Source organism: Triturus cristatus, chromosome 3_1 (genome assembly GCF_964204655.1).
Source record: "Triturus cristatus chromosome 3_1, aTriCri1.1, whole genome shotgun sequence".
In the NCBI taxonomy this organism is placed as follows: Eukaryota; Metazoa; Chordata; class Amphibia; order Caudata; family Salamandridae; genus Triturus; species Triturus cristatus.
Window position 1 is genome coordinate 613377939 of NC_140583.1, and position 16389 is coordinate 613394327.

Genomic DNA, 16389 nt, shown 5'->3' on the forward strand with positions numbered 1-16389 from the left:
TACTCATTTACGATAACGCCAATATATCATGAATAGAAACTTTCTTACATCTAAGAGTTTTGGCCCATAGAATATTCTATAATCATTTATAAACATCCTTGGCCATATTACACAAGGTGCACTGGGGGAGCAACGGGCGTTTGCACCCGCTTTCTGTACCCGGGGCACTTTGGAATTATAGATGGGGGTGCAGACGCTTGTGCGTCCGCTTCTAAAATACCAATATCGCGCTGGCGCACTTAAAGCGCCGGTGCTATCAACAGAGGGTGTTTCCTCATTTGCATAGGGGCGTGCCCTATGCAAATGAGGGAATTCCTTTGCCTCTGTGCCCATGCCGTATTACAGATGCGAGCGCAGAGTCAAAGAAGCCCTCCGGAGGCGAACTGACAGTGCACCATGTGCACCATTTAAAAGGTTCCACATTGTCAGTGCGCCTCCTGACAGCAGCCCTCTGCAGGGGATAAAATGGGTCCCATGGATCACCCAGACATCCCCTTGCAGGCGGGTGCAGTCACTGACTGCACCCGCCTGCAAGGGGATCTCTAAACCCCTTAGAAAGTGCAGGCGGGTGCCGCCTGCACAGTGAAAACATGGAGCAGCTGTTCTGTGTTTTCATATGACTGCGCTGCCCCTAGGGCAATGCAAGTTCGTGGCTGTCCTGGGGGCAGCGCATTCAACCTAACAGGGCGCATTGGCATTGATTGCGCCCAGCGCACCTTTTCAAAGGTGCGCAGGACGCAAACAATGCCAATACGTAATACGGCCCCAGGTCCTCCGATAGATCTTTGAGAACTAATAGGGATTCAGATAATAAGAGACAGATGCTATTTTCTTCACGAGGATCTATAATGAAGGAAAAGACTAACCAATCATAATAGTCATAGTATGCATCAATGTCAAATAAATCACCAATAAAGACAAACTCTGTATACTTATCAAGTCACTTTTATCTAATTCATCAAAATATGATTGGTCAATAACCAGATACATTAGTGATGTCAATTCAATATAATTTCAAATGCTACAGGCAAATCACAAATATGAAATACAGTTCATTGGCAAATACATCAAATTCAATAACAAGATGAGAGGAGAGAGAGACAAAAGGAAATAAATCATTGCAAATCAATAACCAATTCAGATTTCATACGGACCTAAGATCAAAGGACTAGAGGCCATCATACAATAGTCAGAAGTAGCTAACCCTTCAGCAGAAAAGGTATTGCTTAAGCAACCCACCAGCCAATGAAGTGTAAGGTAATTGGGATAGATTTGTTCAGAGAGAATCAGGTTCGGAGTAACAGCATGTCATGCCCAATATTTTGCAAGGATTATAGCCAGCCGGAGTAGCATAGAGAGAACACAGCAGCAAAAGGCTCTCTTCTCATAAAAACAGCTACTACCAAATTATTTTCCCACGGAAATAATTATACCCCAAGATGTTCACAAACCAGCCCCCAAATGTTTCATTTACACAGTTCTATACAATTCCATTGGTTAAGTTCATGAGGTGATTATTCCCCAAGCTATGCCATCCGGAACTTCTACAAGACGGTCCATTGTTATTTTAGGAAGATGTCATCACTCCAATGAAGCAGGAAAATAACTTTCATCTTCTTCATGTCCTCACACTCGCTTCCACATTGACTTGCGACATACTCAACACAATTATTCATAGAAAGAGGTACTCTAACCGTAGAAAGGAAACTCTAGTGATGTGCTATGCACAGCTAAAGAAATAAATCAACATTTTGGAAATACCGAAGGACAAAGTACATTCTTTCTGAGGCCTAATTTAACTAAAGGCAAATAACTCTAGCAGGATTTGAGGCCTTCATAGGAAAAGCATAAACCATCGGTTTCCCTGAGGAATAAAACACATGTATTACTATTTGAGAAAGGAAGAGAATACATTAGGAAAATGGAAATTAAGAATGAATTATTATAATTAATTTTCCAAAGCATAACCCAATTTCGTAATGTGAATTGTTACTCAATCAAATATTTACTTGTTATAAAGAAGAAAACATAATCATAAAACATTTTACTCTAAGCATTCTCATTATTAATATTTATCAAAACTCAACTTGTTTTATTTACACATTTGTCAATTCTCTCTTTCATATCATTTTAGTTCATATAAAACACTTCATATTTTCCATGCTTTCTGCATGATAAACGTTACAGCTTCAGTTTACTAATGTGTCGTGCCTTTCTTGCACTTTTTCACATTGTACTTCTGAAAGACTCCCATGTACATAGTAATAATAATTTTCACACTGTTAATTATGTTTATTAATAACACAATTATGAGCAGAATTGATCAAACATGATTATTCGCAAAAAATCATGCTTCATCAGAACAGAGGAGGAGCAAGATAAGATGACCAGAAGCAGCAAGATGATGAGAAGAACCAGGATGACCAAGAACCATAATATTTTGTTGTATTCAGAACATTCCGGCAGGACTAACAGGATCGTGGCTGGAACCATCAGGAGAACCAGGACGGGACCACCAGGAAGAACAAGATGGTCAGGTTTACCATAAGAACAAGTTAGACCCAGACTAGAACCAATTGTAGAATCAGAACCACCAGAAAGACCATAATCACAAAGACTACCAGCAGAACCAGAACTACTGGGAGCAGAACCACCAGGAGGCTCAAGAGCACAGGACCAGTACCATGAAGAGGACCTGGACCAGTAACAAGAAGGTGAATATGAGGAGGACTCAGAGAACTTGTATAGGAATGCCAGCCCCTTTAGGAGACAAACTAGAAGGAGGTCTAAGAGAAGGGGGGCCAAAAGAACTAGGCACACCAAAACTGGGACCAAGAGGAGAACCAGGACAGAAGTACTGGGAAGAGCAGGAAGGTCGGGACAAAGAACACATGGGGTAGATAGAAACATGGTGAAGGAGGGACAATAAAAAAACCAGGACCATGTGGATGGAAAAACACTAAGAGAAACACGACCAGGAGAACAAAGAAGGCCCGAACTAGGAGCATAAAGATTAGAATAACCAGCATGACCAGGACTAGATGGAGTAGAAGAGATTATTGGTCGCATGCATTAGGACACATACTTATGTAGAGAGGTCACACTTCCCATAAACCTTTCTAAGTTATGAATATTTGGCTAGCCCCCACATGTGCCGCATTTTAGTTTAGACAGTTGGAATATCTATATATATATATTTTAGATGGTATAGTTCTGTGTGCCTGTTTTTCACACATTCTTGCTCCGAAATTATTGAGATAGAGTATTCATTGGGACTGAACAGAAAGGCAGTTTCAAGGAGGTTTATTATCTAAATCTTGCAGACTATGTGCGCTAAATTGGACGTTAATAGGTTTCCCATTGCCTGTTGATTCTTTTCTTTCTGGTATGGACATTTTAGCCCTTATTTTACTGAGTGGTTGAACGGGATGGATTTATTTCCTTCGATGTGTTCAGAGAGTGTGTGTTTTTTTACATTCTTGGACCGTTGCCTGATAGGCAGGTTAGGAATGGACATGGTGAGCATTTTCCATGTTCAGGATATCTTCCAGAATGCAAGCATCCTATACAGGCAGTCCCTTAGGAGCTATTCTTGCAATTATTTTGGACATTTTCTTGAAAATCATGACTGTCTTTTGTAGTTCCAGACTCTATAGGTTGCAGCAGTTCGAATGGAGTTTTTGGGGCACTCAGTGCTTTAGCCTTCTTAGGACAACATGTGTGTCTAACAGTACTAGAGAGAACACGTGGAGCAGGTGGGTTAAGGTTGCTATTTCCACCTATGGTGCAAATACATGGGTTGGCATGCAGCAACAGGAAGCTTTACTGTCCCTGAGACGCCCACACTATAGTTTCTCTATGAAGCATGCTTTTCAAGCTGAATGAGGCTGCACTGATATTCAATTACCTGAAAGTACTGTCGCACACACTTTCCTTGTACAGGCACTATGTAAGTATGACATGAATTTACGGCTGCATCAAACACATACAAGATGATGGGAGCAATTCTTGCAATTTGTCTTGCCATAGGCAATTGCTCAGGGTAGCATTCCAACCCATCGCTCTTTTGCCCACCATGCCACCTCAGTTTGGACCCAACCACATGCAAATCAGTCTTGACCCTGCTTCAATTTGAAGAGTCCAGCCTGAGGTGCCAGGCCAGGCCATTGCTAAATCAGAGCACAAGTAACCCAAGCTTGGTTTGGCCCTGATTCGGTCTCGCTAGTCGGGTTTTGCTTGATTTCAGTAGCACAGTGAGTACGGAACCCACGGCATTCCCAAGCAATCGCCTGGAATGCTGTCTAAAACGATCACCAATGACTAAGATTAAATCAAGCATTCTTTACATCACCTTGTTATTTTTGCAGCAGACACCCTAAGTGTGACAGGTGTGGGTCCCCATGCTCGCTGTGCCATTGGACTCAAACACTTCATTGATGAGACGTATATATAACGAAACAGCTCTGGGGATGTTTACCATCTGAAGGGAACCTGGCCTGACAGTTCAGGCTGGACTTTTCCTATTGGAGCAGCAGCAAGACTGATTTGCATTGTGTGTGTCTCTGTCTAAAGTGGACATCATCCCCATGTGTTTGCTTTGTTCGCCCTAAGTTTGCAGGGTATGCCCAGACGTGGGTCCCTTGCTCACTTTGCCACTGGATTCAAGCTAGCCTGGCTGATGAGGGGTGTTACCCCTAAACCGGTCCCAGGAGGCTTGTTTCCGGTCCTGGGAAGACCTGGCTTGGCAGTTCGAGCTAGACTGTTCCCATGAGGAACAGGGTCAAGACTGATTTGCATATGGCTGGGGCTGAACTGTGGTGGCTAAGTGAGCTAAAGAATGATGATGGATTAAACCCAGATCTGTGACTGGGGTGAGTGTCTGAAAAGTTTCAGCTCTCAGTCCATCATCTCCTTGTGTTTACTTTGTTTGCCCTAAGTTGGCAGGGTATGCCCAGATGTGGGTCCCTAGCTCACTTTGCCACTGGATTCAAGCTAGCCTGGCTAATCTTGGGTGTTACCCCAAAACTGGCCCCAGGATGCTTTTTTCTGGTCTAGGGAAGATCTGGCCTGGCAGTTCTGGCTGGACTGTTCCCATGAGGCACCGGGTGAAGACTGATTTGCATATGGCTGGGTCTGAACTGGAGTGGCGGAGTGAGCTAAAGAATGATGATGGATTCAACCCAGATCTCTGTCTGGGGATGAGTGTCTATAAAGTTTCAGCGCTCCGTCCATCATCTCCTTATGTTTATTAAAGTGGGATATTCGCCAGCTACATAGATTTGCATAAGGCTTGTCTCTGTGTAGAATGTCAGAGTGGACAAAAAGCGATGGTCTGGAATACGCTTCAAAGCAATTGCCCGTGGCTGAGATTAAATTAAGCATTTCTTCCTTTTCCGTGTTGTTTTTGCATGAATTTATGGCTTAGCAGCTAAAAATAAAAAAATTGGGAACTATATTAGATATCTGTTGTCCATCAGAAGAACCTTGCACTCATCTATTTCACCTCCTACCTGTAAAGCGACCATCCAATATCAGAGCCTGATTATGAGCATGCTGCTGTGCAATAAAAACCTCCAATAATGAGTTTGTGTAGGAAAATGGGGAATTACATGTGTCATCTGCATGCATTGGCTTATTCTGACAAGATTCGGCAAGTTGGAGCTGTCGAAATCCGTTAAGGAGAGATCACAGTGGTACCGCATTTAGCACAATCTCCAAATATACCTCCGTATTTACAATCAGGCGTTTTTGACATACATTGACCGCCCTACCTTCTTCCGAGATGCAAATTGAAAAACCTCTCTGGCTCAGAGATCGGTTCTCACACAGCTTGTTTCGCTCAGTGATGAACAAACCCCTGCTTGAAGCAACTTGAACCGGAAGTTAGCAATTGCTGAACTCGGATTTCCACCTGAAAGCCATTTGTCAAACATTATCTTGACAGTCAAATGAAAAACCGTTGTCAGTGTTTCTTCGAAAGAACGACCGTATTGGTAAATGCCGCATTACTTATACTGTTAAAGCACAATTTTGTGAAAAACGTTTCATGCAATACCTGTGCAAATCAAGGGATAAAGGGACGCGTTCAGTAATCCTGGGCTGGGCTGGCATCCACAGCGACTGAACAGGCCTGGCAGGTCCTCAAGGCTCGCGGGTGGATACATTTAAAAGTTCACAGGTGTTTGAAGCGAATAGGGTGTGCAAACCACCATTACGCAGAGGATAGCACTTGGGTAGTCTGCAAACCCAGCGCTCTCCACGTAATCCATAAACCTCGGATCAGAGAAGTCTACACAAACGAAGTGTGACATTTCCACCTGCTTGCTCCCTTCAGAAGACGTTAATGGAGGGATCGCGGTAGGAACAACTAATCTCTTTAAAGGCGGCATTGTATCCTGCGTGGGCGCACGGTGTCTTGTTCTCCTCTGTGGTTGAGAATAGCCCTGCCGTTTTGAAAGGATGCTGGCAGAAAATCCCTCACCTGCAGGTTTACAGCGTGAAGGACGTCTCTTTTGTAATGCGTTAAACAGCACCTCTGGTGTGTAATTAATTACAAGCGGCCGGGTGTCTTTGGTTCCGGTCCATCCCGTCCCATGTACATCCCCAGCGACAGAAACAGAGTTTGGTCACAGCCCCAGAACCAGCCTAGAATTTTGCTAGAAGCTAAAATTAAACACGTCACATGGGCAACATTTGAGCCATCATAATCAGATATATCATAATCATAATCCTGAAAAAAACATTAAAGCGCTGCATTGCAGGATACCGACTCTGAAATGGAAAACATGAACAGAAGTATTTACAAAAAAAACTTCGCTGTGTTAGTAGTACCAACACTCAATGGAGTCAGGTGCAATTATCTTTCCAACAGAGCAGAACCAAGTAAGGCGCGCGGGTGCGGGTAAAGAAAAGGGGGACTTTAGAGTGGCCGCGGGTTTAAAAGCGGTACCACCATTGACAGACTCCGTATGGCAGAGTAAGTGAGTGTAAACATTACACCAGTGATTTCACTTTGTATGAAGCAAAATATACACTTTTAATTCTGCATTAATATTTATTAAACGTGATGCATACTATTAAGTAATTTAATGAAAATTGTTGCATTACATTTTACATTCAAAAAAGGTTTAAAAATACGTTATAATTAAATAATAAATATGTTTTATTTTTAGATTTTTTTAAAACATGAAATTATATTTATTTAAACTTGTAAATATTTTAAATAATGTAATTTAATTTAACATTTCCTATGGGAGTCTCTATTTCCATTATTGTTATGGGTTAGATTTTCTATGGTGCTGCGGTACCAGTCCTTGACCATGTGTGGTGCTGAACTTACTCCAGCTTTGAACAGGTGTACCTTCCCACTGTTATGCATCCCTTTGTGACTGTAACAACTTTAGAAGTGAAGCTTGCAAACATCAATTGGCTTTCTCTTTTTTGAGTGAGTGTCTGTCCTTACCTAAACTACTCCTTAAGCCTTCCTAAACCCATCCCAGAGCACCTCCTTGCTCTCTGCTAAACCCCTTCCTTTTAGTAGTAAATATGCCCTTGGTCCCTCTACATTTTCTACTAAGGGGCCGATTACGATCCCGCTAGGAAGGCCTCCAGACGAGTTTCGGAACGAGCAAATCCAATTCTGAGCTTATGTTTCTGACCGAGTCATTCCCCGTTTCAAATGACCAAGTACGATGCGAAGATCTCGTCTGCGTTGACCGAATCATTTCTGAACCAGATCCTGTCCATCCAACTCGTTCTGAGCTGAATCATGCCGCGCAATGGAGCCGGATTCCGAACGAGCGAGTACGATGCACGATTCGGACAGCTGTATCGATCGGTGTCAGCGAGAAAAAACGGCTGTCGGAATCGGACTTCGGGGGGCCTTAGCAGGCCCCCCTTCACCCAGAGCCCTCTGAATCGGTCGCGAGTGGGTGCGCCTGGGTCCACCTGATCCAAGCATGCACAGTGTGGCGGACAACATGGGCTGCCGCCGGAGGGTGTGCGCTTTTCCCCACCCACCATTTTATTTTGCTATGGGAGCCTGTGGTACGCCTTGGTACACAGGCTCCCATAGAGTTCAATGGGAGTCTGAACGAACCGAGTCCGTCACCATACAGCTGCATCATATTCGTTCGGTCGAACTATCGCACAGCGCAATTCGCTAGGAAAACCCTCCGAATCAGAGTCGTACGGAGGGCTTTCCTAGCGAGATCGTAATCGGCCCCTAAGTAGAAAACTTACATGTTAGAGAATTTCCCTATAGAAAATATAGGAGAGGCAGAGGTGGAGATTTACATGCATAGGTTTGTGACACCCAGCTGATCCTCTCCCTCACCAACGACCCCGACACCGCCAGAGCCAACCTACACGAAGGGATGAAAGAGGTAGCCGAATGGATGAAGAACAGCCGCCTGAAACTGAACTCGGACAAGACGGAAGTCCTCATCCTGGGTTCCTCACCCTCCGCCTGGGACGACTCCTGGTGGGCCCCCGCCCTAGGCAACGCACCCAAACCAACAGACCATGCTCGCAACCTGGGCTTCATCCTGGACGCCTCCCTCTCCATGACCAGACAAGTCAACGCCGTCTCCTCGGCGTGCTTCAACATCCTGCGCATGCTACGTAAGATCTTCCGGTGGATTCCCACCGAGACCAGGAAAACGGTCACCCAGGCCCTCGTCACCAGCCGTCTGGACTACGGCAACTCCCTCTACGCCGGAACCACCGCCAAACTCCAGAAGAGACTCCAGCGGATCCAGAACGCCTCTGCACGTCTCATCCTGGACATCCCCCGCCGCAACCTCATCTCCGGACACCTGAGAGACCTGCACTGGCTCCCGGTCAACAAGAGAATCACCTTCCGTCTCCTCACCCACGCACACAAAGCCCTACACAACCAAGGCCCAGGATACCTCAACAGCCGCCTCAACTTCTACGCTCCCAAACGCCAGCTTCGACCGACCAGCCACGCCCTCGCCGCCGTCCCCCGCATCCTAAGAGCCACCACAGGAGGAAGGTCCTTCTCCTACCTCGCCGCCAAGACCTGGAACTCCCTCCCGACCCACCTCCGCCTTACCCAGGACCACCTCGCCTTCAGGAAGCAGCTCAAGACCTGGCTGTTCGAGCAGTAGCGGACCCCTATGAAAAGGAGCCCTCCAAATCACCACAGTCACCACCCTGTGCAACACCATGTCAGTGATGTCAGATTGGAACACCACTAACCTTAAGTATCCGAACATCGGGGGCGAGGTTATGAAGCCTGTGAAACCACTCCCCCTTGTGTTATGTCTCAGGAGCGAATATACGCCGCTATCCAGAGAGAGAAACCACACAGGGGAAAGGGGGAATGGGACAAAATAATAAAAGCTGCTGAAGATAACTGGAAGGCCTCATCTGCAGTGTTCTCAATAGGAGTAGAAATGTCTATCCTCGGGTAAGAGCCAACCTTGTGTGTGTGTTACCCTGTATACAAATAAGGGAATAGCAGTGTGCAATCAATCACCTCCTGTAATCTCATTCAACACTAATCATTAACACTATTTTCGCATCGAAGTCAATACTTACAGCACACTCCTCATGCAGCTGTAGGAAGGTAATTCTTATGCACAAAGTTCACATTACACTTTGTTTCAACACAGAAGTCAAAGGTAAATAAATATTCTGTAGATTAAACTTTGGAAATCTCCTGCAGAATTGAGAACTGTAGTGTTGCGCTCTAGTCCTCGCGTGCTACGTTATGACGTAGCGCGCGAGGACAACGTAATGGGGTGATTTGCGCATGCGCGGGTCGCAGAAAAGACCACGAAGTCGCGTCTTGCCCGGCGCTCTCCTGTGTAAAGAAATAAAGTAGTTTATCTTACATAAAAGATACCTGGCGTTGGTGGCATTTATTCAGGTGGTGACCAGCGACATTACAGTGGCGACGAGGACGGGATCTTTGGAAAAAACACGTGGTGAGGAAGATTAATAGAACTTAGCCACCACACCTGAAAGTACTGGCCAGCCTGGAAGCCACCACGAGGACCACAGGAAGGAAGATTACCACCACAGTGCACAACATAGCGGGAGAGCGTGGCAGAGGCAGCAAGAAGGGACAGACGCCAACAACAAGGTGAGGTGCCAGAAGTTGGGGCAGAGTGCTAGAGAAGGACGGAGAATAACTCCAATCCAAAGAGGCCCTGGCGGAAGCAGCAGTACGCAGAGACAGGGGAGCAGGAGAAGCCCAACAGGATCAGGCGCAAAGTGAGAGCACGGACGCGCCAGGCAGTCCGAGAGGCCCAGGGGCGGAACCAGAAAGACGCGCCAGGATGAGCACGCAGGCATCTTCACTAACGACGCCAATCCCGTTTCTGCCGAGGCCTGGAGAACCTCAAATGAAGTGGGAGGATTGGAGAGAGTACTTCAAGAACTACATTGCAGCCCTAGAAGACGAAAATGGGGAGGCCTTCCCCAGCGTGAGGAAGAAAAGGATTCTCCTGCACAACTTAGGCCCGGAAGGCATAAGGGTCTTTCAGAACCTGGTACCCACACCCAGACAGAACGCAGATGACAACGTATTCAGGCACGCCATAGAAGATCTCGACAACCACTACCGTCCTGCAGTGTGTGTTTCCATTGACCGGTACAATTTCCAGCAGAGGAAACAAGAAACCGGCGAATCCATAGATGATTATGTAGCAGCGTTGAGAAAGTTGGCAGTGACATGCAAGTATGGAGTCCTGCATGACGAATTCATAAAGGATCAAATAGTCATGCACACCACCAACAAAACAGTGCAGAACAAGTTGTGCACAAACAGTGAAGCATCTCTTAAATAAGTAATTGCCATGGTAAAAAAGGCGGAATTGTCGAAAAGGTGTGCTGACGCAGCAAAAAGGGAGACCCTCCAGAAGACCATGGTGAACAAGGTGGACGACGCTGAACCACAGGGAAGGAGTAAAGCCATGCCGTCTGAAGGGAAAGGACAAAATAAGTGGAAAGGGAAACCGGGACAAACATGGAAGCAGAATAGAGACAACAATACGACGTGCTACAGGTGCGGAAGTCAAGCGCATGCAGCCCAGGACAAACGTTGCCCAGCGTTCTGAGCGAAATGTATGTTCTGCGGCATAATGGGGCACTACGAAAAAGTTTATCACCAGAAAACGAAGAGACCCATGGTGAAGTACGTTATGCAGGATCAACAGGAGGAAGAAGAAGAACAAGATGAAGAGGATGGTGTACTATGCGTGGAGGAGCAAGTGCTAGGCATCGAGGGCAAGCGCTCCCGCAAACCGCAATGTGACATGGTGATAGGAGGAGTGAGAATCAAGATTGTAGTGGACTCAGGATCCCCATACACCATCGTCCAAAGAGCAGTATGGAAGGAAGAATTCGAGCCCAGCTTGGGATCAAGGATAGAACCACCGGATATACGACCAGTATCGTACACAGGCGAACCCATTCCCATGGTGGGATACAGGAAGTTGAACTTCGAATTTAAAGGAAGAAGCGCGGAGTGCAAATTATACGTAGCAGAGAAGGGCCCATCCATCCTTAAGATGGATGGATCAAGGTGACCTAGGGATCAAGTTCGACCCAGGAGGGGACACGCAAGTGCTAATGACAGCTCCAGGGAGCTGGCTGGAACTGAAAGAGATGAAAAGCAAATTCCCGAAGGTATTTGGCGGGAAAGTTGGCAAACTGGAGAAATTCACACACAAGATTGTACTCAAAGAGAACTCCAAGCCGGTATCCCACAAGGTCCGCAACGTGCCTCTAGCCATAAAAGAAGCAGTACAACTGGAACTATGCAGATTAGAAGAGAATGGAATTATAGAACCCATAGACAGCTCGGAATGGCTAGCCCCCTTGGTTGTGGCAATGAAACCCAATGGCAAGGTCCGCCTATGTGTAGACCTTCGAGAACTGAACAAGTGCCTAATAGTGGAAAAATTCCCATTGCCGCGCATTGAAGAAATGTTGTCCAAGACGAAGGGGGTAAAGTGGTTCTCCACCATTGACCTTACTTCTGCCTATCACCAGATAGATCGGCATCCAACAAGCCGGAAACTGACATCCTTTATAACACCCTTCGGATGCTATCAATTCCGCAGAATGCCTTTTGGTCTCGCTTCAGCAGCGGCGGTGTTCTCTTCAAGGACATCGAGGGTATTCAGTACTTCCAGGATGACATACTGGTGATGGGGACAGACAGGAAAGATCATGATAAGAAGTTAGATGAAGTACTTCGTGTACTAGAAAACAACGGCCTGACCGCAGAATGGGAAAAGTGCCGACTAGGAATGACGTCCGTCACCTACTTGGGACATGAAATAGGAGGACAGGGCATCACGCCTAAACGCGCAAATGTGAAAGCGATTTCCAATGCAATGGCTTCATCCAACAAAGAAGAGGTGAGATCCTTCCTAGGGATGGCAGAATATTATAGCAAATTTGTGCAACACTACGCCACCAAGACACACCACCTGCGACAGTTGATAAGGGACAAAACAGCGTTCAAGTGGACAGAAGAAACACAAAAAGAATTTGAGGCCTTGAAGAATGACATTAGCCAAGCCGTACCACTGCAGGGATATGACCCGCTAGGACGGTCGGTATTGACGACGGATGCCAGTGAGAAAGGATTGGGAGAAGTCCTCATGCAGGAGAGGAGAGAAGGAACGACGGAGACCCTCAGTTTCACATCAAGATCGTTATCACCCACAGAACAGAAATATAGCGTCATCGAGAAGGAGATGCTAGCTGTGGTGTGGGCCATGGGGAAGTTCCGCCAATTCCTATGGGGCAGTAGGTTCAAACTCAAACGTGATCACAAGCCGTTAGTCAAAGTGATCACCTCGAGTGGGCATGCGAGTGCCACGCCGCGCATCGCTAAGATGACACTAAAATTACTAGAGTACAGGTATGATGTAGAGTACATACCGGGGACACGAAACAAAGTAGCAGATTACCTCAGCAGAGCGGCAGCAATGGAAGAAGCTCCCAACCCAGCAACAGAAGATGAAGAGATGGTAGCGGTGATGGAAGATCCAGAGAGAGTAATAAGTAATCAAGAGTGGACCCAAGCGTACGAAGAAGATAGAGATATTAGTGAGGTCAAAGAGCACATAATACATGGATGGCCCGAGAAAAGACGGTTGCGGGAGGCGCTCAGGAAATTCTATGAAGTCAGAGAGGAGTTGTCAGTGGGGGACCAAGGGATATTCCTGTACAGAGGTGATAAAGTTATTTCCCCGGCTGTGTTAGTTTCTCGGCTGGTCGCGCTATTGCACGAAGGACATCTAGGAATAGTGAAAACCAAGTTGAGAGCGAAGCACATGTACTGGTGGCCAGGAATGGACGTCCAGGTGGAGAGACACGTGAGAGAATGTGATCAATGCCAAAGAGCGGACAAAACGCTGAATCCCTTAAGACCGGCATTGGGGAAATTCGCACTACCGAGTGGCCCGTGGGAAGAAGTGTCAGTGGACATTCTGGGACCTGTGCTGGACACCCAAGGAACGCCCAAATATCTATGTATTCTTGTAGACAAGTACTCAAAATGGCCGGAGATACATGTCCAAGAAGTAATGGATGCGGAGACAGTGATTAAGTTCCAAACTTCAGTTTTCCTCAGGGAAGGTATCCCGAGAACCATCCTGAGTGACAATGGACCGCAATTCACCTCTGAAAAGTGGTACAAGTATGCAGAGAGGAACGGAATCAAAATAGAACACACCTCCGTGTATCATCCATCGAGTAATGGACAGGTGGAACGATTCAATAGAGTCATAATGGGGTCCATCCAAGCAGCCATCATGATGGGCAAAGATTGGGAAAAAGAGGTACAGAACATGATATGGGCACACCGTATCACCCCCACTGGCACAGGGTATAGCCCTTTCCAAATCTTGAGAGGAAGACATCCCTTCACCAAAGACAACATAACATGGAGAGAAAAGACGATCACTAGCAAATGGTCTCCTGCGGTGGTACAGCACAATCTAGAGAAGCCCCAAAGAATATATACGGAGTACTACAATCAGAGGAGAAAAGTGAAGGCAACAACCCTGGAGAGAAGGGAATGGGTGAGAGTCAGATTAGCTATACGGAAAAGGAAAGGAGACAGCAAATACAGCCAACCTCAACAAGTGAAAGAAGTGTACGATAGGGCAGCATTGCTCAGTGATGGGAACGTGTGGTCCCAAGACCGCATGTCCAAATGTAACAAGATCCTACGATGGCCCCCAGAGGAGAATGAAAGGACACAACAAGGCCAAAAGCCAAGAGAAAATGAAGGAAGTAACCCAGCCGAAGAAAGGGACATCAGAGCAGAAGGGAGCTGTGAAGAGCATGGAGATCAAGTAACACCTGAGATGGAGGAACAGATTGGAGAGGAGAGTGTGACCCCGAGGAGAGAAGGACCGGGTACACCGAGTGACAAGGTGGGGAGCCCCGTAGAGGACGGTACCCAAGAAGCTTTCTCCACTCCGGTAAGGCGCACTAGAGCAGGCAGAGTGGTGGTAAGACCAAACCACTTCCGAGACTTTGAAGTAGGGGGAAGCTAAGCAACCCGAGGAACTGTGTGGACTACATATTCTTTGTTTAATAAAAAGAGGGAGATATGTAGTGTTGCGCTCTCGTCCTCGCGGGCTACGTTATGACGTAGCGCTCGAGGACAACGTAATGGGGTGATTTGCGCATGCGCTGGTCGCGGAAAAGAACGCGAAGTCGCGTCTTGCCCGGCGCTCTCCTGTGTAAAGAAATAAAGTAGTTTATCTTACATACAAGATACCTGGCGTTGGTGGCATTTATTCAGGTGGTGACCAGCGACATTACAAGAACCAAAATATGTCTTGTACTTCAGACAAGAAATGCACTTTCTGGGTAATATACCACATGCAGTCACTTAATTTAAACAGAATAAACATTAAGCGTGAGGAGCGCACACTGCACAGTATTTAGCTGCCACTGTTATTTTGTATCCTCACCCGCTGTTAGCGGCACAGTGAAGAAAGAGAAAGTTAATCTGGAATGTTCCACTTCTTCGCTCAGACGTTGCAGTGCGCTGCAACCCAGCGAGACGTCGGAACGACGTCTAAGGAGCTTTACAGTTCTGGCTCCGAGAATCAGAAAAAATGGAAGAGACAGCAGCTGATCTGTGGCCGGCCTACCCCAGCACAGGAGAACACCCAACTACGGAGGTAACCTGCATGCCCCCCCCTCCGTGGGGCCAGAACTGGAAGTAATGCTGCGAAAATTGCTTGCCATGAATTTGAGCATGAGGATGGTCGACATTCAAACTCAATAAGAGTTCCACCCCCAAACGGATTGTCAAGCACTGGAAAATCCCAGGTGTGTGGTTTTTATGGCACCTGCAATCAACAGGGTGACTGAAGCAAGTGCCTTTCCTGACCGCCATGATATCTTCTGGCACTTGCAGTCCTGTTACTTCTTGTGACAGGGGGATCAAACAAACAATGGTGGCTAGGGGACCTGTTTGTCGCACAATAACGTGTTGCTGGAAATGTCATAGAGTATATCAAATTCACAGTTGCCCACCTCAAGAAATGGTGCGCCACCAGTTAGAACCATAAATAATTCACGCAATTTTGCCTTTATCTTACAACAAGTTGTTTTTGTTGCCTCTCAGATCTTTGTTTCGTTTACTTCTTGTGACTGGTTTACCTTCAATCAACATTTGTACCCCAGTCACACGGTGAAATACTAGTGGTTTGAGCTTGCGTTTTGTATGTGCATATGTACCACCTTTCCCAAGATCCATGTTTTGGTACAATACCATAACACACCGTTGCCATCTGTCACAACATGTAGGGCACATCCCGGGACACCCCAGTACTCCTCCCAGTAAATGTTCAGCCATGCGATTGGCTATTAGGTGGTTTGGGAATACTGAAAGTATAGATAATGTCTGTGTGATTAAGAGACAGACGGTCACCTTAAAATGCATCCACAGATGGACATACATTCTCAACAGTGTTTCATCTAGTCAGGGTAAAATGGTGTTTTTCAAACTTAGTTCTGCTAATCTGCCCCCCCCTCCCTCGAGCAAAATTATTAGGGTCAGGACCCCGTAAAAATTTCAAAAAGGGCAGATCAAGACAAAGGTAAGAAGGTTTATTAAATAATTGATACAGTGGGAATTCCACTGGACAAGGCCCCATCCAGGTCTGCTTACCAAAGCCCCAGCATGACTCCTGACCTCATCTACAAACACCATCCTGACCTGTACTTACAAGTCCTATCCTGAAAGTCCTGCATATTCATACCCAGCCTCATTCTATAGGGCTCTCAACCAGACATCCTCTACAAAGCCTAGAACGGGCCCTCAGTAAAGTCATCCCCCAACTTTCTCTGAAAGCATCACACAGCTCCAACCAGCAAAAG